This window comes from Haliaeetus albicilla, chromosome 15 (genome assembly GCF_947461875.1).
Source record: "Haliaeetus albicilla chromosome 15, bHalAlb1.1, whole genome shotgun sequence".
Lineage (NCBI taxonomy): Eukaryota > Metazoa > Chordata > Aves > Accipitriformes > Accipitridae > Haliaeetus > Haliaeetus albicilla.
In genome coordinates this window covers 33,965,864-33,992,625 of record NC_091497.1, presented here as the reverse complement: position 1 = coordinate 33,992,625, position 26,762 = coordinate 33,965,864, and the positions used below count along the sequence as shown (strand labels likewise).

The 26,762-nt window shown below is 38.7% G+C and overlaps 2 long non-coding RNA genes across 8 annotated transcripts in view; one reads left to right on the top strand and one right to left on the bottom strand.

Moving 5' to 3' along the window:
• The window catches only part of LOC104324811 (uncharacterized), an 86,230-nt gene extending 84,954 nt beyond the window's left edge, over positions 1-1,276 (bottom strand). For 5 of the 6 annotated variants that reach the window (XR_011327940.1, XR_011327941.1, XR_011327942.1 and 2 more), the window contains exon 1: positions 1,141-1,276. This is a non-coding gene — a long non-coding RNA (uncharacterized lncRNA). Of the gene's footprint in view, positions 1-65; positions 610-1,140 lie in introns of those variants that run through there. The other variant, XR_011327939.1, reaches the window with a different exon arrangement.
• LOC104322097 (uncharacterized) overlaps positions 1-26,762 on the top strand; it is a 79,555-nt gene that overhangs the window by 49,112 nt on the left and 3,681 nt on the right. Inside the window, exons 3-4 of one of the 2 annotated variants that reach the window (XR_011327945.1) lie at positions 8,799-8,889; positions 25,901-25,995. This is a non-coding gene — a long non-coding RNA (uncharacterized lncRNA). Of the gene's footprint in view, positions 1-8,798; positions 8,890-24,670; positions 25,996-26,762 lie in introns of those variants that run through there. The other variant, XR_011327944.1, reaches the window with a different exon arrangement.

The window sequence follows — 26,762 nt, the reverse complement described above, 5'->3', positions numbered from 1 at the left end:
GCTTTCCTTTTCCCTCTTTAAAAGCGTATCGGATGGAAAAAAAAAAAAGACCAAAAAAAACACACCCCACTGAAGTCAAAAATCCTGAGGAGCCGCTGGCAGCGATGCCTCGGGTCTCTCCGCGAAGGCAGGGGTCCGCACAGCCCGAGGAGAGCTGCCGGGACGGGATCCTTCAGCAGTCACAAAGTCAAGTGCAGGCTAGCGCTTCGGGCGGCACGGTCGCCCGCCTTCCCCCTCCGCCGCTTTTCAGCCGCTCGCCACCTCCACCTCGCCTTCCCCGCCTGCGGGGGGGGGGAGGAGGGGGTACACAGGAGCGCTGACCCCACCGCCAGGTACCTGACGGTCAGTCACAATTTGGGACGCGGGGAGGGCGGCGGATTTGGGGTGTGCGGCGTGAAAATGAAAGTTCACCGTTCCCCCCCCACCGCCTCCCCGCCCCGAAGCGCTGCGAGCAGCCGAGGCGGGAGGGCTCTCAAGAGTTGAACCTCGCTCCCTCAAGTTCCTCCCAGAGATAGATTTTTATTTTTTTTTTTTTTCTTTTTTTCTTTTTTTTTTCAAATGACCAGCGTACGGCACTCCGGGCCCAATCTGACCCGAGATGCGCCCACACAGCACCGCACAGGCTGTTCGCAAGCCCGGGCGGGGGCGGGGAGCGGCGGCGGGGGGGTGTTGGCGGGCAACGGGGTGTGTGTGTGTGTGAGGGGGGTTATGAGGGGGGGGGTCTGTGCCGCCGCCGCGGCGGGCGAGAGCCGGGCCGCTGCCGGTGAGGCGGAGGGGGGGGGAATCGGTGGCTGCCAAGGCGGGATCGGGCCCGCGGGCTCGCCTCCGCGCGGTGTGGGCAAGCGCCGAGCGCTTCAAAACCCGCCGGCTTCGGCCCGGGGGGGGGGGGGGGGCGGGGGGCTGCAACCTGAGCGCTGCGGGAGCCGCGGGGGTCCTCTGAGGCGCCGGGGGGGGGGGGGGTGGTGAGGGGGGGGAGGCTCTCTTCATATTTTCCTCAGGTCCTCTGGCGCACATCCCCCCCCCTCCCCCCGCCGGCTTCCTTTCCCTACCTTCCCAAAACGCGCTGCCCCCCCCTTCCACACACACCCCCCCCACCCCCCCTCCACACACACACACACCGCCCCCCCCCGGCGGCTTTACCTTGACAAGTCGGCGGAGGTCTCGCTCCCCTCTCTCTCCCTCTCCGCCCCCCCCCCCAATCTCTAACGCGCCACCTCTCCCCCCACGGGCCGGGAGTCCGGGTGACATTTCTCTCTCTCTCTCTCTCTCTCTCTCTCTTCCCCCCCCCCTTTTCTTCTTCTTTTTCTTCCTCCTCCTCCTCCTCCCCCCCCCTCCGTGAGTGGCGGTTGGGTCGGCAGCGCGGGAGCGCGCGCTAGCGGGGAGGGCGTGGAGCGCGCGCTGCCTGCGAGCGGGAGGGAGGGAAAGGGGGAGAGGGGGGGGGAGGGGCGGCATTGACAGCGAGCGCCGTGTCCGTAGCGCTGCCTCAGCCCGAGCGGCTCGCGCTCGCTCTCTCCCCCCCCCCCCCCGCCTTTCCCCGCTCCACCACCGCCACCCCCCCCCCCGCACGCCACCCCCCCCCCCGCCTTCCCTTCCCGGCATGCCCCAGGGCAGCGGGGCTGGCTCTAACGAATTTGAATGAAGAGCCCTGCTCTTTCGGCGCCATTTTCGAGTGATGCCCGATCGCATCGCTGCCGCGGGGGAGCACAGCGGCTCAGGCGGGCCGCCCGCCCGTTCGCTCGCCCGCCCGGCTGCCGCTAAAAGTCATCTCCCTCCCCTCCTCTCCCCCTCGCCGCCGCTACCAGCGCCGCGCTTCGGAGCGGGTGCCGCTCACCGGCATTAGGCGGTAAGAGCCGGGAGGGACCGGGCGCGGCTGGGGCAGAGGGAAGCGGGCGGGCGGGGGAAGCCCGTCTTCGGAAAACGGGGAGGGGGGGGGCGAGCTGTACCCCGCCGGGAAAAGTCTCCTCAGGAGCCCGGCGGGCGGGAGGGAGCGCTCCCGGGGGCGGCGGCAGGTCTCGCCGCTGGCTCCTGAGGCGGATCTGTCACTCGCTTCCCTCAGCCTCAGAGGGTGGGAGCGGGCGGGAGCGGCTGCCTTCCTCCGGCAGGTAACCCCGCTTCGCCGGGGCGGCGGCGGCGGGCAGCATCTCGCCCGGGCGGGGATCCCGGCAGCCCCGCTTACACCCCCGGCGGTCCGCCCCGGGGAGAGGGGAGCGGGGGCGGGCGGGGAAGGCGGTGGGGAGGAGGGGGGGGGGGGAAGACGCGGGACAGCCGGAGCGGAGGGGTCGCGCCGCGGCCCCGGTGTGCGCCCCGCTCCCCCGTGACATGACATGACAGGCTCTCCTCTGATCTACCCCCCCCTCCCCGCTCCTTACCACCCCCCCCCACGCCGATCCCTCCCTCCCGCCTTCTCCCCCGCCTCTCCGCCGTGGAAATTTCGGGGCAGCGCTCGGGACACGGCGGCTCCTGCTTCCCGGCTCTGCAGCAGCAGCAGCCAGGATGACTTCCCCACTTCCATGCACATCTCCCTTTCTCGCCACCAGCCGCCCCCCCCCCCCCCCCCCGCGCCTCCTCCTTCCTCTCTCCCCGTGTTTTCGTAACCCGGATTAATGCCCCTTCGCTCTTTCTCTTCCCCCTCCCTTCTCCCACCCCCCCCACCCCCCCAAATAAGAGGACAACCTTCGCTTTTTTTTCTCCGTTTGTTTCCTTTCCATGTTAGCAGATTAACTTCTCCGTTTAAGCGCTTTCTCCACCTCCCACTTAAGCGCTTAATTTCCCGTGTCACGATATCGGAGCCGCCTTTAGCAGAAACCTGGGTGACGGTTATGCTGCCACATGCTATCACATTTATCATCTCTGTCCCTTTGGGTATTAACGGAGGACCAAAGTGCTGTTCATCGCGTATTGCACAGGGCTATTTTTTCCCCCCTCTTAGCGTTAAAACGCGAGTTTCCTTCCTGAACTAGGGGGGGGGGAACATAATCCGAGGCCATTTGAATCGTGCCAGCTATTTGTAGGTGTTTTTCCTCCCCTCCTACACACCCCAAAAACGAGTAAATACCCTCCCCGTAGATAGCCCAGCCTAATACTGTGATCAGAGCTGGCCATTCACCTCCTCTTCTCCGCCTACAAAATTCTCCGTCTCTGTCACCCGGGTCGCTATTTGTCATTGGCTTAGCTATTTTTTGGTGGCTGTTTCTATGTCATTCCTCGGTGGCCAGCAGCTCTCGGTCAAACGTCGCTGTATAAGGGCGATCGTGCTTATTGTGATAGGCGCCGAGATCGCTCTCGCAGTCGTATCTGCCGAGCGATCCCCCCCCAGCCGCACACACAGAATATGTGACACGGTGCCTTTTCCTCCACGACGCCGTTTAACCCTCTCGGGGCTGGCTTTGGCGTGGGCGCTCGCGTTTCGGAGTTGCACGCACCCAAGACATCTCTTTTTTTTTTTTTTTTTTTTTTTTTCCTGGTGGTTGTTGTTGTTGCGGCGGTTCCTCGGTGGGAGGGCGGGCGGGGATAGCACCGTGCGGCGGGGCAGGCAGCTCCACAGCAGCGCGGTGAGCTCAGGCGCTGGCAGGCCAGCGGGCTCCTTCCCAGCTACAATTTCTAGCGTTACTTTTTATTCCTCTTCCTACTTCCCTCTTCACTTTCGGCCGCCCGGCCGTTTTTCGTTGCCGGGGGTGGTTTGTTGGGGGTTTTTTATTTTATTTTTTTATTTATTTATTTTTTTTCCCCGGAGGCAGGAAGGCGTATGGATATTTTCCCCCGTGCCGTGGGATCGGCGGGCGCTGGGGGCTGCCGTCGAGCTGGCGGGGTGCGCGGGATGCGCAGCGAATGCAGCAGCATCGGGCCCCCGTTAAGGCGCCCGTTCAGCGGCGACTGGACCGGCTGCTGCCCCCCCTGGTTGCCTGCGGGGACGCGGTGCTGGGGCTGGGAGGTTGGACCGGGTCACAGCCTTTCCCCGCTCCTCTTCACCCCCCCCACCCCTCCACCCCCCCCCCGCCCATCCCTCCGCGGCTTTCAAAGCCAGAACCGGCCGCCTTGCGCTGAGCACCCTCGCCACCGAAAATAACGAGTTAACCGAAGAACGTAGGAGGGACGTAGAGAAGAGTTGGGGTGCAGAAGTGCTGTACAAAAGATTTCTGTGTACATGGCTGAGAGCGTGTAGTCTTAAAGTGAAATGCAAAACTTAGCGTTTCCAGCATGGCAACTGGATTGTGATTCAAGGTATTTTCTGTGTAACGCAGAAATACAATAGTTCAAGGAGGCTTTTCTGCCTCTAGTCCTTAGTTTCCCTGGAGCCTCTTAATCCAGTACACAAATTACACTTTTTTGGACCTTTTTTCCTGAGAATAGCTGCCTCGTTTGCCTCTGCAATTTGTACCTTTATGCCCTGATAGCTAGAAAATTCAGTTTAATCTCTCAAATTGTGATACTAGTAAGACCCTATTGAAATTTAGCCCTTGTTTCTTTAGATTTACATCATTACTTTCAGAGTGTTTTCAGAAACGTTTTTAACAGTTAGTATGGGAATGTGCACAAAGCTGTTTCATTGTAGCTGGGTATACTTCGAAATAGCAGGATTTGAAGAGATTTACACTATTCAACAGTGGAAGTGCACTCACAGACACTGACTTTCACTTTCAAGGAAATAACTGTCCTGACTCATAGCTAATTTAGGGGAAAAAAAAAAAAATCTATAATTCAGTATTGTACAGGTGCGTATGCATTTTTTCCCCACTATTCGACAGTCATGTTCAACAGCATGCAATTTATACCTATTTTTCATTTTAATTAAAATCTGTGCTTAGCACCTATTTGACTACATAAAACAACTGTTCTTTTCAGCTTTTTTATTTCTCAGCTGCACCATTCCCATATTTTACAATTACATAAAGGTGGGTGTGGCTAAAATGAAAGCAGTAAGCAATCTAATACCAATATATAGTGTATGTTAAGTAGGTTTTCCTTTCTAATATTTTATGTACTCCTTATTTTGAGATATTTGGGGGGGGGGGAATCACGTAGCTTAAATAGACCCTTGTAGAACTGCTTGCATTTTTCACCTTAGTTAAAATGTCAAACATTAACTGGGATTACTTGGCCCTGGAAAAGTTACATTGGGAGGAAATATCAAATGAACTTAAAGATCTAAACATATATATTTATATTATATCGACAAGTGAAAGTTAAAGTTCTATGCTTAATAGAATATTGCTTAGATATACCATGTAGCAGAGTGTTTGTGTATTTTTTTTAAATTTTTTTTTTTAATTTGTTCTTTTCAGTCTAATCCTTTATCTTGATTCTTAGGAAAAACATCCAAATAAGCTTCAGTTGTCTTTTTTTTTTTTTTTTTAGCCCATTAAGTTATACTGAAAGTTTCTAAGAGGTACCCTTTCATTTTATAGATATAAATCTACTGAAGCTTGGAGTAACTCTTGAGTTTTTTAATTTTCAGAAATAACAGTAATTTAAAAGTGTGACTATATATCTATATGACTTCTTCATGTGTTAGGGTAGTATTATATAGGAAGCTTACTGTAGTAACATTTTAAAAGCAGACTATTTATACGATAACAAGGTGTCATGGGCTTCTTTTTCTGTTTGGTTGGGTTTTTTGCTTAGCTTCTGGAATTCTGGACTTCTTACTATTCCATCCAAAATGTAATGTCATGGAAAGAATTTTGCTGCTAAATTGTAGTCTTTATTTCCTTTAATTATCCTTATGAATAGTAAGTCAGATTCTGTAGTGAAGTGCAACTGGGACTGCATACACACTACCTGTCTATGTACACCCTGCCTGCGAACACTGTAGGGAAGGTGCACATCTCATCCATCTTGAATGTCAAAAGCCATCCCAACAGGTGTAGCAATGCTTTTCTGTAACACTTTGACATGTGTACAAGCACACAACCTTTCTTTACATAAAAAGTAGCCATGTAACTGTTAGCATTTCTTTTATAGGTCCTTATTGGTTTTTGTTATTTGCATTGGGAAGCAATTAACTACTGAATATATAAGGGAGAACTGAGAAGCTTACTCTATTCTACGAATATGTTGCAGGTATTCTGTTTTGTAGATACAGTCATCCACCCACACCCAAAGGCCCATTGCAAGTCATTCCAGCAATTCGCATCATTACAAACTGTCAAAGGTGGAGCGCATCTTGGACTAGTTTTGTCTCTGTGAAAGAAATAGGGAATGAAATTGTAGGCTTTTGTGTACAAACAGAAAAGTATTTTTATGATAAAGTTTTTAAAACTAAAAATAACTTTATGTACACCAATAAGTGTTCTCCACAGATTTTTAATTTTTTTTTAACATATATATATATATTATTACAAGTTCTAAACACTTAATATCTAACGCTGGAACCTGATCTCAAAAATTATGATCTCTTCTATTATCAGTAATACTTGGAAAATTTTGTTTGAACAGGCTGCCCAAATTACTCTTGTACATAGTCCTCTGTGACTCCTCTCACAGTCATCTATTTTTTTAATAGAACCAGCAATGTATTTTGAAGATAGGAAACAAAAAAATTGATATGCCCCCAAAGACAAAGGGGACTTCAGACAGAGTGGAGATGTGTAGCCACAGATTTCCAGCAACTTTTTTTTCACTCAGTGAAAATGTTGCTTTGCAATTTTATTTTTGTTTTGTGCACTATTGGCAGGAGTTACATAGAATTTTTAGGTAACTGATGTGTTAGTACATAACAAGCTAGATAAGTTAGGTTTCAAAAGGAATTTCTTTATTGAAAAATATCTTAATTTTGGATACTGGACAATTTCAGAAATGGTTAGAATGAGCTAGGTATAAAAATTTCTACCCATGTTTAAGAGGGTGTAAAGCAATGTCTGTACTGATTATTTTTTTAACCCTTTATTGTAGGTTTTTAAAACACTCTAATTCTAATAAAGAAACTTTGGGCTATATCTATTCACTAGGCAGTTTATAGTACCACAGCTGAGGAATAGTTTTGATCTCAGCTTCGTATGTTGTTGTGTGAGAACTCCAGCAGGCTTGCATGAATATTAGAGGAGGGTAGTAGAACTTGAGCTCTAGTGCAGCTAACACTTAAAGTTTGGCAATTTTTTACTTTAATATTTGCATCTAATAATATTTTAGTGTATCGTTAATAAAAACAGGTTCTCTTTACAGAAAATATTATGGTTTTTAACTTTATATAATTCTAAACACTTTTCCATATCTCGGTAATGAACAGTTGCTAGTGTATAAAGATGACCTCACGCACACACATTTATTACCACATATACACAACAGTAGAAAATGCAAATTATGTACATTTAGCTTTCATTTTGTTAGAAGCTTCCTGAGATGTCTTCTAAAACTGAAGATGATATTGTTATATTGCTCAAAACTGAAAAATAGCAGTGACTTTCAGTGATCGTTATTAATGTCTAAAGGAAACCACTGTTAGAAATAGGACCCCCCCACCCCGTGACTATTTAGTTTGTTTTCAGACACTGCAATGAGTGTATCCACAGTAAATAGATTATTAATAAACTTTTCAACCTTGAATCTAGTTGCAACTGATTATTTTATTTCAGATTAACTGAAATTCACTTGAAGATTTGGTCTGAGAAAAAGATAATTACACATCGAATAGGGCTTCAGTTTGTATTTTCATTTTAAATGGTTTTCTATAAGTCCAGTTTCAGTATTAAGTATGTTAAATCTCAATATAAGCAAGGCGGGGGGTGGGGGCGGAATTTTCAGAAGAACTTTCGTGTTTCTGGGTTACGAACAGAAACTTTTTTTAAAAAGGTGTAATAGAAGATGTGTGGAATACATGAAAATAAAGACAAATTCCTTTTCCTTGTTAAAGCAGGATGCTTATTGTGGTTCCATAGCTGTGAGGGGTTTTTTTAGCATTTTCTGGAATACACTTAAAGAATAAAGAACAAACTTGTGGAAATATTTGTAAACAGGTGACCTGATCTAGGCATATGCTACTCATTCCTTAGGCATAGGATGTGTCTTGTCATGGTATCTACAGTGAAAAAGTCAAAATAAAGTCAAAATAAATTTAAGAATTTGCCTGTGTGAATGCATCGTTTCCTCCAGTAGATATTTGACTATAGTTACTACCTCTATCAAGTTATACTCTGTTCTTACCTGATCATGGCTAATTAGTCTCATGGCTTTTTTTTTTTTTTTTAAGGTTTTAAAATTTTACTTAATCTCTCAGAGTGTATTATGACTGTAATATTTCCATTATATGTTTTTAAGTAGCTAGTATTTGTAGGCTACACTTGAATAAAGCGAATAATGGTACTGCTTGAAGAGAAAAAAAAAATTAAAGTTCCTTAAAGAAAAACACTAGAAGTTACATACTTAACAGTCAATAGCATATTTTAGGAAATATGACAGTAGTAATCACACATCCATTAAGTAGTTAACACTTACCTGTTTGTTTGTTTGAGGATGAAGGGAGAGATTGGGGGGGAGGTGGGGGGAGAACAACACCCCCACTCCCCCCCCCCCTTTTTTTTTTTTCTTCCTCTTACTTTCAGCTTAAAATGCTGTGGGAAGAATGAAAGCAGAAACATGCTAATCTGATTTGTTTCAGGAGGCTTCTGATAATAAAGAGGCATATCACAGGTGTTCCTAATCAAGTCAGTTTGCTTAAAAAAAATAAGTATTTTTAAAATTAGGATTTCCTGTAACATAGACAATGCAAGGGTCAAGTTGATGACCTACATCTATGTTTGGGGATCAACCATGAAACTGTGGGTGTTGGAAATATGTTATAATACATGACATTTTTATTGCAGGTTTTGACCTTTCAATAGAGAGCTGATTTTGGAGAACGGCTTACTCCTGTGATTGAAAAACTCTCTGGAAGGTTGATGGAGCATGAGCATGGTATATATTATATTAACATTTCTCTTATTACATATGTTCTTTATTTTAAAAAATGTATATGCTAGTATAACTTATTCAGATTATTCAAAATAGGCTAGTTCTGCTTGGTTTGTTCAAGATTTTTTTTATTTGTTAAAATAATTCTTCTTTACACTCCTTCTGTAAAATTATAAAAGACTAAGTAAAAGTATTCGCACAAGCTGTGCTCAGAAGGAAATGAAGTGGCCAAAAATATGCATAAAAAGCTGAGTTTGCAGCAGCCTTGATCATTGGAGTTATATAAATTCTCCATATAGTATTGTTCTCATATTCTTGTCTTGGGAATTACTCCAACTGAAATGTTGCTAATCCAAAAGCAAAGTATGGATGATATGGTGTTTATTTTTAAATAACTGTATTTTTTTTGTTGGGAGGGTGTGTTAAAGAATAGAATAGAGAGCTAACTGAGTGCCTTTCAATGTACTGTGTAAAATTTGTTTTTAAAGGCATTAATAAACTAGCTACCTGACAAGCAAAGAAGCAGAAAACAGGAAAAAATGGTCTTCAAAGCCCTTCACCTGTACCAGAATAGTCAGAAATTTTACTTATTTTATCTGTGGGTAAATAGGTACTACATAGTAAAACGGTGAACATTTAAAAATAATTGATATGGACTATGCTACACTCATATTGCAAGTCCTGGTTTGCACTAAAAGTACTAATTTGGCTGAAACTGAGAAATCTATTCAGAGTAATCATAACCTATCTAGTTGTATATGAATAATCTTAACTAACCATTTACATAAACAATTGAAATTAAAATAGTAACTGCTCTTGAATTGAGTAAATTTGTTTAAATACTAAATGGAGTAGTAAAAGCTGTAAGACTTTATCGTCAGCAAAATATATTACAGTACAACAAATTTTATGAACATGTCGTGACTTTAGCAATTCCAGCTTTCAGCTGGAATCCAGTTTTTATCCTTAATCAAATCTGTCTGTCTTCAAGAGCACATTTTTTTGTAGGAAGTAATTGTACTATAAAATAAGAGAAGTTTTAAAAAGCAAAATTTTAGATTATCCCAGTAACTGCTAATTTATACCAAGCAAATCCAGTGAGGTGTAAATTTCATATTTCCTCGTTGTTGTAACTAATGGCTAGTGTAACTGAAGAATTGCTGGCTTTTACCAGTAATACACCTCCTGTTATAGAAGTATTTGAGGCAGACATGTTCTGAATATATTTTTCATATAATACTATGATTTTAGGGTAATTAAGACCTCCTATGGAAAATTATCAGTCGAGAAACAAAACTTTGAATACAGAAAGTACAGGGAGTGAAACATAACTTTTATATAAGCTTTGCAGTTTGTGATTAGTGAGTAGGTAATTCTTTTAATTTTTAATCTTTTCTTTCTGTGATTAAAAATCACAGTGAAAGTATTTTTATTAATGCTGTAACAGTGTTTGGGTAACATGCCTAACATGCTCCCAAATAAATAAATATTTCACAGTCTGTCCAGAAACTGTGCTCTGAATCTACTGCATTTCTGTTGGGTGGGTGGCTGTTTTTGGGTTTGTTTTTTTTTTCCTTTTTTCTTCTAGTTTTCTTAGGAATGTAAGGATTTCAAAGAACACTTCTTTGAATTTGTTCATTTTTTTCTTTTTTTTCTGTACAAAAGAAATTACATTCTTGTTAATGAAAATCAGGATTATATTGCAAGGCAAAGGTATCTAAGGCTCCCTTGTGACATATTTAAAAGGTGAAAGTTTGATGGAGTGTTCCTTGGTCTGACACCAGTTCAGAGTATTTCTCATAGATTCTTATTCAGCAACAAAATATGGTTTCTGGTTCACAACTGTAAATCAAAGGGATTTTAAATTTAGGGCCTAATCCTGCAAACTTTTAAATACACAAGTAGCCCTAATGACTCGCTACCATGAATAAGGATTTGCAGAATCATGTTCTCATTATATGCAAGCTTTACTTCCTTTAATGAATAAAAGATATTAAAGTATGTTGAACTTTGAGACAAGTCTAAATAATTTTCATAAAGTCCAAAGAGAAGAGTTTTGCAGTAATGCAGTAATTGAGTCTTACTCATTTACAAGCTCAAATATCTTTCAAGAGTGCTGCAGTTGTCAGTTATCATTAGAATCCACTTTCTAAGTGTTGATTGGCTCTAGAACATTTTTATGCTGAAATTTGGCCCTCTTTTTTTTTTTTTTTTTTTTTTTTTTTTCCCCTAGAACTGTTTTGTATTTGGTAGTCAGCATGGCTTTTTCATGACCCAAAGAGTAGGTGAAACTTTCAAGAGAGATGTGGGGTGTGTTTGTTTTATTTTCTTACTCTTAGCTTGTGCATTATAGTTCTTATTTAGCAAAACTACCTTTTTTGTTGTTGTTGGAAGTTGAGCCTGAAATAAGGGCTGCAGTGCTGGCCCCTTAAAAATTGTTAGTGTGGCTATTGCAAATTGTACGCTTGACTTTGTAAACTGTTTTGCAATATCTAATTGTAATGAAGGTGGAAAGATGAAAATGTACAGAATTCTTTGCTGAAGTGCTTCTCATGTAATTTTTCATGGCCAGTTTTACTATTCGTACTGTAGGTATACACTTGAGGCTCTACAGACCTTGTTGACCGAATCATAATTTGAAAGCTGACAATGCATGCTTATTGCTCATCTAACAGAACTGTTGCAGATTACTTTGTCAACTCATCTATGCTTTCTTTAAGGACTTCTCTTGCTTTCCAAAGGCAACTTAAATAATTTTTCTGAAGGAGATATGTAGCTATAAATGCAATCGAAGCCTAGTTATTACAACACGTGTAAAATCAGCCATTGTTTGAAACCCTGTGATATCTTAGGCATGGCTGTTCTAAGTTTTGAAATCTGAAACAACTGAATTTTCTGGATTTTGTTAGTTTAAACTAGATCTGGCCCTAACATTATTTTAAAATGGAGTTTTGTATACTATTAGATTTAAATAGACATTAACTTTTATTATTAGATTAGGCATTTAATGAAACATGTATATAGGAAGGATTTAGGACTGGTGTACTTATACCTCATTTTTCCTTGTCTGTTGATAAAATCGTCTTGCAAGGCAATAGTAAAAGTAAAACAAATGACATACAAATTCTTCAGGAAAAATACTTAAAACATGCTAATTGGGATATTTAAATGCTTATTCCTCTCACTCAAATGCAAATATATGAAAGTAAGGTATTGCCCCTTTTTAAATTATTTTTTATTTTATATGTTTATTTAGTTATTTCAACAAAAACCTAAGTAGAAATTTATGTAAACCAATACATTTAAGCTGTGGGTGGAGGAATGAGAAATGTAATCAGAGTTCTTAAATGTTCAACTACTGTATTGATGGCTCGTTAATCCACCTTTTTTTAGATTGCTGTTCGCACACTCACATGGAAAGGGCCATGTATGAAGATGCAATTGCTAATCGAGTAATGTGTTTGAATAAACCACTGTTTCTAGCTTTGTTAATTTTGAATTTATTTTATATACATGGATATTCACAGTAAATTTTTTTCTGAGTTTGTTGGGGGCAGGACTTCTTTTTTCAGAGAACAAGATTTTTCTGTTATGTTATTCTCAATTTTTACAGCAATATTTTGAAAGACTTTTTTAGTGCTTTTTAGCCTAAGATAATCTATTCAAAGCAAGAAATCTGCAATATCTATTTTTTTAATCTGTGCAGTACTTAAAAATCTTAGTAATGTGCAAATATCTCTAAAATATTTATACCTTTCCATTAACCCACTAAATTTTAAGAGCTTGCTCTTTATTTCCTGTGAGTGTCCTATGGGTTTTTTTGTCTTGTGGGTTTTGTGGGGTTTTCTTAAGCCTTCAGGGCAAAGATTTTCATTATTTTATCCATCTGCTTCTTAGTTGATATGAAGAGTGATTTTTTTTTTAATTTTTTTTTAATTCCCCCCTCTCCCCACAGAAAGAAATGGATTTAAGTATTAATATGAAAGTTAACATAAACATTTCAAAAGTATTGTAATTATGAACATGATTATTATAGTTCCAACTTTAACTGATAATTTCTTTCTTCAAAGTGGGTATAGCATAATATGAGTCAGTTTTAGATTTAGACAGGATTTCCAGTGGATCCAGTGGATCTGATAAATCAAAACATTTGCATCAGAATTTCTGTATTCTTCTGGAGCAAAATTTTCTCTTGGTAGAATGGGTAGATACTGTGGTCTTACGCATGTTATCGCTTTAGTAATTCTCAAAACACTTCTTCCTGTTACAAGCTAGTCCATATTTTAGTCAAGATCAAGAATTAGAAAAGGAGGATGCTCCATCTGTTGTGAAATGTTGTAATGGCTCTTATGAGAAAGTCTATCTCTAAATCAAATTATGTATTCAAAAGTCTACTGCAGAACAGAGTTCTCTGTTGATACTGTCACACTTATGTCAGTATCTTGCACAGGCAAAAAAACTCCTTATCAAAAAGAATGGTTATGTACTGGTTACCTGGTCCCCATGTTCCCCAAAACCAAAAGATTTTTTCCCAGGCTCTCAGGAGAAGGGAGAATGATGCTTTTAATGCCAAGCACAGGGGTTATACAAGCAGCAAATGTGTATTTTTCTTCATCTGTTTTATCACCTAAGTCTAACAATAAGTTTCAGTTCTCAAGCAGAGTGAGTATTAGTTAGGGATTGTAGTTCTGTATGACTACAGTAGTTTTTTAAACAAAGGGTCATATGTTCATCTTTAATACTATGTATATGGAAATCCATAGCCCGTATGATATCCAAGTGTTACTAATATGTTCTCCATGCTTCTGTAAGTCCTAAATTCATGGCCTTTCTAATAAATTCAAGAGTAGATAAAATATGGTTTGAAATAAACTCACAGGAGAATGCTTGCACTTTTCTTTCTGGAATCACCAGGTTTAAAATTTGGATCTTCATTTGCATGGTGTCTGTTTTCCATCCAGGTTTAGAGTGTAACTAGGAGACTTGAATTAGCAGTGAGAGAATAATTCCTTCCAGGGTATTAGTACTGCTAGACTGTGTTCTGTTTTTACACCAGCAACTCCTCAACTTTCATTAAGGTTTTGATCCCAGCTCTGTCACTGTAATTACAGTGAATTTGGCTGTGAATACTGAGTGTTTGTTTCAGAAACTGATATTTTTGTGAAACTGCATAAGAAACTAACAGAAATGTAAAATACAGGAATGTTCATCAGTTATTTCTTACATTTATTGCCCTTGGTTGTTTGGGGCGGGAGTTGCTGCTATTTAGATACATGGATGTCTTCTTGCATTTTTGGTGTGTAATACCCAATTTGTCAACCTCGCAGTCTTCTGACCTGAAAATGATCATTCCAAATGCTGCTCAAATTTTTGTGTTTGTTTTATTTTTAGATTAATTAACTTATGTTGCTGACCCACTTTCCATTATGTAAAACCTGAACAGAATTTGTCATTGAGGTAGGAATTCATGAAGGCTAACGCTAGAGGGCAATTCAAAGCAGCCGTTTACCCCAGAACAGTTACGGGTGCCTGTGGCCCTGTGTTGAAAAAGAGGGAGCCTATGGAGACTTTGCCAGGGTCTCCCCCAGGCAAAAGCTGGTCTTTGTGATTACCCTCCTAAATCATTTATTTAACTTGCTTCTCATATCCTTGAGTGCTCCACTGAATGAGGAGCAAGTTAAGCCAGTTCTTATGCTTTGCTGAATTAGAAGTTAAGAAACATCTTCCACAGTGTCTTACCTCACTCGCTCTTGCCACTGTCAAAAAGGCATAGCTTATTCAGTGGTGTTTTCTGTTCGTTTTTAATTTGCTCATGTGCTACATTGAACCCTTTGTCTGAAAGATAACTGGGGTTTGGGAGGTAAAGTAACATTGCACTGACACTTAAATGCCTTTTGTTAAGTATCAAGGAAAATTGGATATATGGTGAGTAAAATATATTCTTACAAATTTGTTACAAAATACTGCAAAGTTATGCAAATTAATAAGATAGTATAAATAATTCATTTCATAAAAAAAAACCCAAAACAAAACAAAAAAACCCCACACCACAAACAGGATATCAGACAAGTACTTTCTGTTCATAATTTTATCAAGGAAAATATAATATATCGAATGTGAAAAAAAAACCAGTTGAAGTAAGATGAGCAATCAGGTGCTATACTTAATATTAAACTGAGGAGGAGAGATCATCCCTATATATTGTGCACAATTTAAACAATTTATCTAAGTGCATTATATAATAAATTACAGTTTTCACAGTTGCAATGTTCATTATAGATTTACAGAACATCCTGAATGCTTGTAAATAATAACCTGTAATGCAAATGGTGATGTCATGGTTCTTGAAAAGCACTCAAGAATTATTTTAGCAATGCAAATTCTCTCATTATATTGAAATACATGCACCCAGCCACGTAAATACTTGTACCACAGTACAAATTTCAACACAAGGGCATTCTATAAGTGTGTGTATCTGTGTTTATACCTATCTCTCTATCTAATTTTATATATACATGTATCCTATATTATTATAAATTTTATGTGTACTTACATATAAAAAAGCTAATCTAAGATTAAAATGGCATGATCATTCCAACACTCTGCAAAGATAATTCTACTTGATAAACTGGTACATTCTTTTGCACAGTTTACTATAAATGTCTAAAACTTATTCTTGCTTTAACTGCTCTCAAGGGTGTTTTTTTTTTATAAAGAATAGTTACTTACAATCACTCAGGCAGTGCCACAAATCAATAGAAGTACTACAATGCATTGTTACAGTAAACATTTACACCTGTTTTCTGCAGGTCTGATCAGCAACTCCAGTGCAATTTGAAAATATGTAATCTGCTGGCAAAGATGTGCCCAACCTTAATCGGTGCTGGAGCCTTTGGAAGAGAGGTTGTGTCACCACACTGTATATAGTCCAACAATGACTGACGTTGATGAATCTGTGAAAGAAGAAAATAGTTTTCTCGCTTCTTAATTTGCAAAGTGCGCAAAAGAAAAAAAAAAAAGGAACATGTGGAATTTAACCCACTGAAGTTGTTAGATGCTCTGGGGTTTAGGGGAGGTTTTTGATTTTGTTGGGGCATGCGTGTTGAGGAATTAGTTGATAATCATGTACAGCGATAAAGAAGTCTTAATCACACAGATGAACTCTTGATTTTGAGAATGTGAATATTTATACGAAATCTAGCTGAATACTCAAGTAATACATGTAAGCTTTTACAGAATTGAATCCTTAGTTTTTTGGAGGTAAGACACTACCAATTTTAAGAATAAGCCTTTCATGACAACATGACTCATCTTTTTTTTCCATTTACCAGCTTGATTTTTGGCCTTAAATCAAAGAAATAAGTTCTGTTGTTAAGTTAATGTTAAGGTTGTCTTCAGAATTTTGTTTATTTGAACAAAGCAAGAACAAATGTGTAAGTACCAGCAATGTGCAGACCAATATTGCAGTATTGGTCTGTTCTATCTTTAAGCAGGTGGTTTCATGTGGCAGGCTGGAAGAGAGACTCTTTTTCTTCCCAGCTTTTGACAAAAAGATGACGCATATGACTCAGAATTAGAAGGGGAAATCTGCCAGTTTGCATCAGTTCCTTAACTTGTGGGCTGCTATTCACCACAAGGAAAATCAGTATACTCGTACCAGTGCTTCTTGAGAGATGAGGAGTAATCGTTTCCTTCAGAAAGTGTAGGATGATTGGAGTAGGCCTTTCATATGTTACACTAGGCTTTTCCTATAATAAGATATTTTTCGATTGTATTAAATTTCTAGGAAGAAGAAAACCAAATAATGTTCTTAAATGCTACATTTAATGTTTAAAATAGGAATCAGACGTATTATAGCTTAATGCAGAGTAAAAGCAAAGGTATCTGCTTCCTTTTGAAAACATAAAACTTCTGTTTTGCTGGCACTGAAACTCAAAAACCATTGTAAATCTCCACAGTCGAAAGGTAAGTTTTTTGATTTTTTTTTTTTTTTTTTTAAACCTAATTCCATATATCTGAATCTCCAGTTCCAGCTTTTAAGTTAGTAGGACTGAAAAAAGATTAAATATAGTAACTTTGAGGTCAGAAGCCATCTGTTTTGAAGGGGAAAATAATTACTTGAAGTAAGCAAGACCTGATTTTCAAAATGTCATGCTTTAGACCTGCTGAAAAAGATAGTATACAACTTAGTGATAATTCTGATTCTTTCATATAGGTTTGAGTTATGATGGAGAGAGACTTCTTGCAATACTGATATTTGCTCAAAGAACGTCCTGTCAACTAGCCTCTTATTTTTAAAAAAATAGTCATGCTGATTGTTCAGAGATTAATGCCTTCTTTTTGGTTTGTGGATATTTACTAGACAGTTTGATAGGGCTGAGTACAATTCTGATTTTTTTTACTACTAGTGAGCTTTAGGTATTGGATTATAAATCTTTTTCTTAATATATTAACTTCTAGTTAATTCAGCGTGGTTTTACTTTAAGCTTGTTAGTGAAATATTGAAAATCTAGCTTAATATAAAGCCATAAGAGGCACCCAGCATCCTTATCTCTTTTTTTTTTTTTTTCCCCCCAGTGGATAAAGTTATTTTCATTTGGCAAAACTATTGTTGTTGTTGTTTTGAAAAAGCATATCGTAAGTGAAGTTCATTTTGTAGTTAGAAAAATGAACTTCACTGCTTAGCAATCTGTGTCAGCCTTGGAAAGCACCATTTTATTTTGCATTAGCTCAGTTCTGTGAGTAGTGGGTCCCACTGATGGGGAAGTGGGGAACCAACCCATAAATGTTTTTGAAAGGGAGTATACACATCTGTGTATTAGATGGTATCTCTTCTATGAATATTTCACAGAGGGGTGAGGGGAAGATTAAAACAGTCTTCTGAGTTGCTGCTTCTGCATATTTCCTCAGCTACCATTGAATAAACAATAATCTAAGTAGATAATATGACTAGGAATCTGCACCCCAAAGGTGTTAAGGACACTTGAAACATCTGCTGAAGTGACTAATTAAATAATGAAGTTGTAGAAATACAGCTAAGGGTTGGAAAAGCTGTAGCAATTACTAGGAGGTGTTCCTCTGCTGTTAACTAGTGGATTCCCTTAACAGTTGAGTTGATTTCTTCTAACAGTTCAGTCTCACCTTTTGTAAGTCATACAGTTGTCTGGCATTTTATAGAAGTCATGTAGGGATGATGTCAAGAAAAAGACAAATTTACTGTCTAAGCCAGAAGGCAGGCTTACAAAAAGCAACTTCTTTCAGGACACGAAAAGCTCTTTGTTCTGTGGCCTTGGTCTTTTTGTGCTTTGACCCTTATTTTATAGCATTGTCACTCTGACCCTAAATCTTTGGAAGCAGACATGCAGCAAATTTAGCCCTTTACAAGTAGGGTTGCATTCTGAGCTATGGGCCTGGTTTTTGTCTTTAGGCATTGTGGTTCCATACAATGCTGAGATGTAACAAAATAAAAATTTAAGATTTGTGGTTTTGTGTAGTGCAAGTAGTATTACTTACATATTGGGCCAAGGTTTTTTTTTTTATATATATATATAGCTATATTACTGTCCTATTATTTATTATTATTTGCCAATTTCAGATAAGATAGCAACTAGGAAGGCAGTCTGGTTAACACTGACTAATGTATTTTCCACTTTCCCAGCAATACTTTGGAAACTGATCCTGTGCAGAGACCACCAGGGTTCCTACAAAATGCTGCTTGAGTATTAAGTATTGTGTTGAGGACAAGAAATGCTTTGCTGTACATTATGGAGTTAGAAAATTTAAACAGCAATACCTGCATGGCTTGCTTTCATGAAAGACTGGGTGCCAGCTTAGGAGAGCACAAAATTTTACATTAGGCCTGTGACTGCTTCCTCGGCTAAATGGGCAAGTCTTCTGAGAATTTAATAAAATTAACTTTTTTTTTTTAAATTTTATTCTTTAAGAAAGCTAGAAATTATCAGCTATTAGTTTTCTGTCCTTTTTGTTATGTTTTTAATTTTTATCGGGGGGGGCAACAATCTAATATATTTAAGAGGAGAACCTGTTTCCCTGTCTTACAAACCAGCTATGTAATGGAAAGTTATTATTCTATGGGTATTGTTATTTGAAGAAGGATTGTTCCATTTTCTCTTTTAGCAGCAATGATTCTATGTACTTTAGGTTGTGTAAACTTGAACTATAACCATAGGATAATCTTTTCTGAAGGTAATAGTGTAATAATCTAAGGATATGTTTATTGGAGAACTGGGGGGGGGGTGTCTTGATTTTTTTATTATTATTATTATTAATTGTTTTAATCTGAAAAGGTGTTATGAAATTTTTTTTAAAATACTAATATAGAAACTGAAGTTGTACTTTAGGACAGACCTGGCTTTCTTTTTGGTAGATCCACTAGACTGACTGTTAATATTTTTTGTGATAAAATCAGGGGGAAAGGAACATTTTAATGACCACTATGATGAAATATAAAACTTACTTTGTAGAACTTAGAAAAATAGCTTCTTCGTTTTTCTTAATTTTGTATGTGTTCTTTCAAGCAGAAAGAATGCTGGTACAGATTGAAAGTGTTCACACAGTTTTCTTCCTGTGTGCATGCCAAAGGTGCAGGGAAGACAGATTTTTTAAAGTTATGTGCAAGCTATACCCGTGCAATCAAGAGGGATCTGGAAAGCTTTTCTGAAATACAACTTTTACAAACTCTGTTAGAACCCAGAGCTTGTTACACTTTACAAGTTCCCTGTAAAGTATTTCATATAGCAGTCTAGTTAATGCATCAACATCTGACAAAACACTCTTCAGAAGCTGGGAAAAGAGGTGGGAGGAGTTATTCAATTTTATTTTTAAGCTAGAGTTGATACTAAGATATACTGATAATATACTAAAACATACATTGATAATATTTGTGTGCTGTATCAGCTTCCCTTAGTTCTGCTTTTTTAGCTAGCAGGCTATAAAAACTGTTGACTGTTTGACATCCTGTACTTGTTCAAGTCAGAACTGACTACCTTTAGTTTCTTGCCTTCCACATAAAGCTGCTGCATTTTGGTTGCTATTCATCGCTCCAATAGAAGCATCAATATTGCAGTACCAAATAACTGGCTTGGCTTTGGTTTGTTTTCGTGACTGCAATAGGAGGAAAAAAAAGTGCATCTCATACAAACGAATATGTGAGTCAAGCTAGTATTAGCAGTGGTTGGAGTGCTGAAGTGAAGTAAAAAGGATGTAAAACTGAATTTGATGCTGGTAGACCATAACTGCACTTCCAAATTTCCAGGTATTTTTGTACTTCTGAATGTCTTATTGGTTTTACTTCCTGGTTTTTATTTTTAGCTGTCTTTGTTATTTTATGTTTATCTCATGCAGTAGTTCTCCAGCTAATCTAAATATGTTTGTTCGTCATCCTTGGAGAAATGGCTGGACACATGATATAGATTCTCCAAATTTAGTAACAGTAGATTTCAGCAGTTACCTGCTTAACTTTCTATTATTATTTTACATTGCAAACAACTTCTGTAGTTCCCCCAGTCTTTTGCCATGGTTATATGGGAAAAATTGTTGACATGATCAGGAAATAGTTAACAGACAGTCCCTTTTTTGTCAAAGTTTGTATGCTCAACCTTACCCATGATTTACAACCAAAACTCCAGATCGGTGCTAGTTATCTCTCTTCAAATATTCATCTTTGTCTTCAGAAAATTATCCAAAGCATTAATTGTGACTTTTTAACACAAATTGATAATAGTCTTAGAAATATTCAACTACTTGGTAGAAGTATGGGAAGTTCTATTATACATGGAGAGTGTGTATAAGCTTGATCCTGAATGACTGCTCCTTTTTGAGGTGAATTGGGGCTAATTATTGCTGGATTACAGTAATTTAATTTAAAAAACCCAAAATTAAAAAAAAAAAAAAAACCAAAAACAAACAAAAAAACCCCAACCCTAGCATAGAATTGCTAGGTTAGACACAGACTGTTTTTTAGAATTGCAATCTTAAACATGAGTTCAAAATCTTACTGTTACTTTAAAAGAATAGCAATTAATGTGTATAGTTAATTCTCTTAATTCGTCTTCCTCTACGACCACAAAGTAGCCTCAATTAAGTTGAGTCAATTAACTGAATATCATAGGTTATACCTGAATGAAATAATAATGCAATAGTAGCCAAAAGTACACCGATACCTTTAAAGTAATACTTTGAAATATTTCAGCTGAATCTTTTTTACTTTTTTAAATATATGCATATCACTTTAAAGGCTGCTGACACTAAGAATTAGAGGGAAGAGGGTTCCTTAACAAAAGCAACCAGAAGGCAGGAGTAAAAGAATGTACTTCTAAATGTAAGTTTTAAGAATGAGCAAGAGTTATAAATTCCAGTGTGTTTGCAGTATAAATATTACAGTGTTGAGTAAGCATATGACAAAAATAAAGTGAAACTACTATTGTTTAAACGGATGGGGGCAGGGGGAGAAGTAAACAGTGTATTATCAAGATACAGCTACATACACATTTGGATCTTAAAATTTTGATGCTTGAGAACAGCAGTGTTTATATTTCTTAATAGTGAAGTGAGATTATCCCTAATTCAGTTTTTTGCCCAAATGAATGTAGTAAAAAAAAAAAAAAATTATGTATTTGCAGCAAGAGTTGAACTGTCAGTGTGTTTATTCATATTGAATGGTGTATTAGTGGCACTGAACTGTGAGCTCTGAGAGGAGAGCTTTGCAAATTCACCAGCAGTTGTCAAAAAAGCTATCACTGCAAAATGTCCTGTCTGCCATGTGAGAAAGTTACTCTCTTCATGGAATGCACAGAACAAGACACGCTTGTTGAAACTGCCCCACTTCAAACTGTGCCATCTGAGTGCAAACCCTGTCTCATTCCTAGTTTAAACTAAGAAGCTAAACTGGGAGAACTGAGATACGGGGATGTTCTTTCTGATGTCTGTGTTATGGGGGAGAGTAGCACTGGTGGACAAAAAATGAAATGCTTTAGACTGTGGAACACTTAAGAGGCTTTCAGTATCTTTCACCTTCAGATTTCTAGTTTTAAGTTGAAATGATGTTGGGAAAGGGTCACAATGAACAGTGAAGCAATAGCCTTGTTTTCATAGTGGATCTGTGTTGCTTTGCATTAATGAGTAAGTAACACAAGCAATGGAGTACGGTTGTGTGCAAATGGTGTATAACACTATCAGTGAGAGGTGTTTTGGCCAAGAAATATCAAGGGAGCGCTTTTGTTGTATGAGCAAAAGGCACAAGGTAAATGTTTAATCTTATGTCATGTTCTTGGGCATCTGAGACAATATACAGTGTTTAATAGAAAGGCTTTGATATGTTTTACTCCACTGAACTGTCAGATTGCTGGCTAGTAGGTACCTTTTGCATACAGTGTGTTACACAGAATTTAAGGAGCTTATTAGTAGTTATAGTAGCATTTAAGGAGCTTATTAGTAGTTATAGTAGCCAGAAGTTCACTTATAGCTGGTTTTCATGGGGTCAGAAAGAGACTGAATTGAGCTTGGTGTTGTCATAAACTCTTAACCATAAACCAATAAAAACTGAACATGGTATTTTTATATTAGGCTTGGTCTTTGATAAATCAACTAAGAAATACTGAAATCAAGGAAAGGCTCCTTCCTTGCTTCCTTGATTGTGAACACCCCAATCACAAAAACACACCTTTTTTCTTTTTTTTTTTTTTTAACGATTTAATTTCTTTTTTTTCTAACAGCATTCCTGACTTCTGCATATGTGTAGAGAGCCTGCTTCCATGGAATTTCAGTTCTGCATCTTCAGAATCCTTTTTTAATTCCATCTTCTGCAGCAGAGCTCTCACTTTCAGGGGCTTAGAGGGATCTAATGGAGCTGCCTGCATACATGATTCCCTGCCTTTATTGAGGTCTCCTCTGTCTGTCTGTCTCTCTCACCCACAGACCCTCATCTTAAGACACAAGGATAGAGGTAGGAAAAGCACTCTTGATAGCATGACTATATTAGCTTTATGACCAAAACATAGAGATACAAAGCTTTGTGCAGACACTCCTGGATTTCGGTAGATTTCTGGTTTAGCTATCAGTACACTTTTTATCTTAGTCTTCCTCCTTTCATCCTTTTTCTGTTCTTCAACCCCTTCTCTCACATAGAATGTCTTCAATTTTATGTGAAAACTTGCTTATTCTCCTTACAGATAAAATGTATTTTTAATAGCAGCGTAGAAAATATACAGTTGTGTTGTGTTTGATTTTTGTTTGTTTGTTTTGGGGCATTTTTGGTAGTAAAGTTAAAAAAAAAAGGGGGAAAAAAACCACCAAAAACATTAAAAAAAAAAAAAAAAAACAAACCCAAAAAACAACCAACCACAATCCTGTAATGCATGTGATGTTTTGTGTTCGTGTTTTGGGTGGGTGGGGGGAATTACCTGCAAGTTCTCTTACTAATGTACTTACTGTAGAAAATAGAATAATAATTCTGCCAAGTCTTCATTTCATGGTGTGTGTAGTTTAATTTTAGAGGGATTTACTTATGCAGCAGAAAAAAACTCCATGCCTAAACTAGAAGCTAAAAACAACTAGGCAATTGAAACAACAGTATCTAGTTAAACACACAATTTCTAGTTTACAAATGAAGAATTTGGCCTGAATGTACAAACGAGAAATGTACTTCCAAAGGTATTAAATGTTGCAGCTGTCTTATTTAAATAATTTTTCAATCTTTTAAGGTAAATCTACAAGTAAGAAGAAGTATTTTTATTTCTTTATCTTTGCCTTCCACGTTATGTATATATGGTGGAGATTTTTCTTTACCTCTTCCTCTCTTGGATTACACCTAGCACATTTTCTTCAGGGGGGAGACCAACTGTCAGAGCATACCTTTACAGTTAAGTTTATTTTGACTTTGCATTCAGGTTTTACTTCACCAAGGTACTGGGTAAGTTGTGCGTATATAATCTAGTTTGCCTATTTTAGCTGTCCAATTTAAAAACCAAACTAACATAGGTAGTAAGAGAGGAAAACAGTGTAAATGTAGTTGTGTGTGTATAAAATATACCAGAAATGGCTCTTTCATACAGTTCCTACAGTAGCATTTGTACCTAGATAGCTATGTAAAAACCTCAGTGTTGCTGCAGCTACCTGTAAACTTACACTGGCAAATCTCACTTTAATTGGCACATTTGTAGCAACAGACCCTTCTAGCAGAGATCATCCTGCTGTATTATTGTAGGAACAAAAATACAAGGAGAAAAAAGGAAAACTCGACAAACTTTCCCCCTCTGTGGCCTGCCAAACTTTTTTGTGCTTCAAGATAGCCCTGTTAATTTACAGAAGTTGTTTTATCATGAACTGACTAGAAGGCTCATTGCAATGGAATGGAGTGCTTGGGTCCATGCTGTGTAAGTAGCTTTTGTCTTAATAACTTGGTATAAAAACATTAAAGAAAGCATAATTCATGTTATCTAGGGAACCAGTAAAAGTACTATACACACTTAAAATGCTGGCATACTTTAGTATAAGAAAAGGATACCTGGCAGGGATGTGAACTCCAACTCTCTTGCCTACCTCTTCAAGTAAAGTAGCATGGTCATGCTAGGCTGGGGCAGATGAACTCCTGCTCCTAATAAGAGATAAGTTACTGTTCTTGCTAACAATCTGTTGGGGGGAGGCAGGGGTTTTGTTTTTGGTTTTTTTTTGTTCCCCCCCCCGAAATGGACTAAGAAGCACATTTAAATCTGTCTGCCAAAAAATTGTGGCAAGTGTAACCTGCAGAGGTAACAAATGGCTTGGGGACTGATATAGTACTTGCCAGAAGTTTATTCTGAAATCAACTCTTACTCTCTTATATATGAAAGTTGGTTTTTTCACATTAGAGGTTTCCAGATGACCAAAAGTTAGATTAGAAAATAACCCAGGCTTTTTCATTTTGAAGTAAACATCTGCATAATCTTTAGTTCCTCTAATCAGACACACAATTGTCCAGTTCCTGGTTCATGTCCCATTAAGGTATTGTGCATAGTTGACAATAAAGTCTAGAGCTTCACTGTAAGTAAACAGTCAGCTTGGCAATGGACAAATGTTTTACAAACATTTTGTAGTTTATTAATACAGCTGATGTCAGTACATGAAAACTAACGTTCAGTAAGAAAATTCTGCGTTCAGCTTATGTTTCTATTTCCTTGAAGTATGGTAGACACCTTGGCATAACGTAGCAGCACATAATGGTTTGTGGGTTTTGAAAAGGTGCAGGCCATATTGTGCTGCCTCAAAAATACAAGGATTTCATCATCCTGAAGAGAAATAGCACTTATGAATTAGTCGATCTTGTGATACTGATGTCTGTCATACTTTAGCAGCACGTAAATATTGGTGTTAAGACTGTAAATATCTCCAGTATTAACTGTGCTGCTGAAGTAAGGCTAGCCACTTCTGCATGTGAGTCATAAAAAAGGACGTTTTGTGTATTTCCTGATGCCTTTTTGTTGTTATAATTTATATGTTGATTGTTTATGAACACTTTCTTGGCTTATGTTTGTATTTTCATCTATTCAGAAACAATATTTAGGACTTCATAGTATCTAATGTTAAATATAGAATAGACGTGTATATAACTTTCATTGGTTTACATGAAAGCTGAGTTTATTAAAGGAGCCATCTCAAGCTACACGTGTCTAACAATCCTTTGGTAAGTGTGTTTATATATATAAAAAAATTATTAAAATGGTGTTACTTTAAATGTCAGTATTTCTTTATTAAAACCCTTAAAAATGTGTGTTCATTTTTGCAGCATTTTCTTAATGAATGGAACTGGGAAATGTTTTGTCATGTTTTTAGCAAAGGGAGCACATAAAGTGAAAGTGTCTTCCAAAATTTTTAACAAAAATTATTAAACACTTCATTTCTTAAATCACTGTGTCTATAGACAGGTAACATTTTTACGGTTAGAAGTTTAAACTATGTATCTGACTGTGAACTTACTAATTTTCTTTTCTCATCTTCCACTAAGATGTTTCTCTTGCAGGGGAATTTTTCATTGAGATGATTGAAATCGCTGCAGTGAGAATGGAAATTACATGGGCTTCTTTCCTTTTAAAAGCTGCATGCAAGAACTGTGTGGTGAGTCAAATGTAGACTAATGGTTATGTAAATGTCACTAATTTTAGATACAGTCAAGATCTGAAAATGTGTTTCCTTTTAAGATATTATTTTCTTCACTATCATGACTCAGTATCACTTGCTAATCTCATTTTATTAGCCCCATTATATTCTACCATTAAAATACACATGCCTTCTTCAAATAAGTGCTCACAGATTCAACTTTATACATCATATAGATGTTTTAAAAGGAGGGAATAAAGCTTATCTGCACTGGGGATTTGTTTTGACTTCAGGCTTCACAGGCCTGCTACTGGTGCAGTTGCACAGGTACAAACATGACGTAGATGAATATGAATCCAAGTTGTTATAATTCATAAATCTGCATTATGTGACCGTATAGAATTTCAGCCTGGTGTATGTGCTGGTAAAAAAATCACACTTTTCTTGTCTGCCTCTGCTATGGATTTGAACTGGTGAAATTACCGATGGCTAAAATTTCCAATTTAGTTCACTCCTGAGTGGTTCTCAATAGTAAAGCTGTGCAGTATTAGATAGCCTACAGCTTTTCATAAAGTAAACACTTCTGTGTGTACATTTACCTACTATGGGTCTCTTAAGATATGTGGCCAAAATGAGGTTGACTACTCAAAAAAAATATGCTATCGGGCTCAAAGTTGGATAGCTTTCTCACTGAGGCTTCTTTAAGTGGCAGTATATTTGTTAGTCTGTAACTGCTTAATACTAAAGACCTGCACATACATTTCAGCCATTTGGAAACTTAGAAA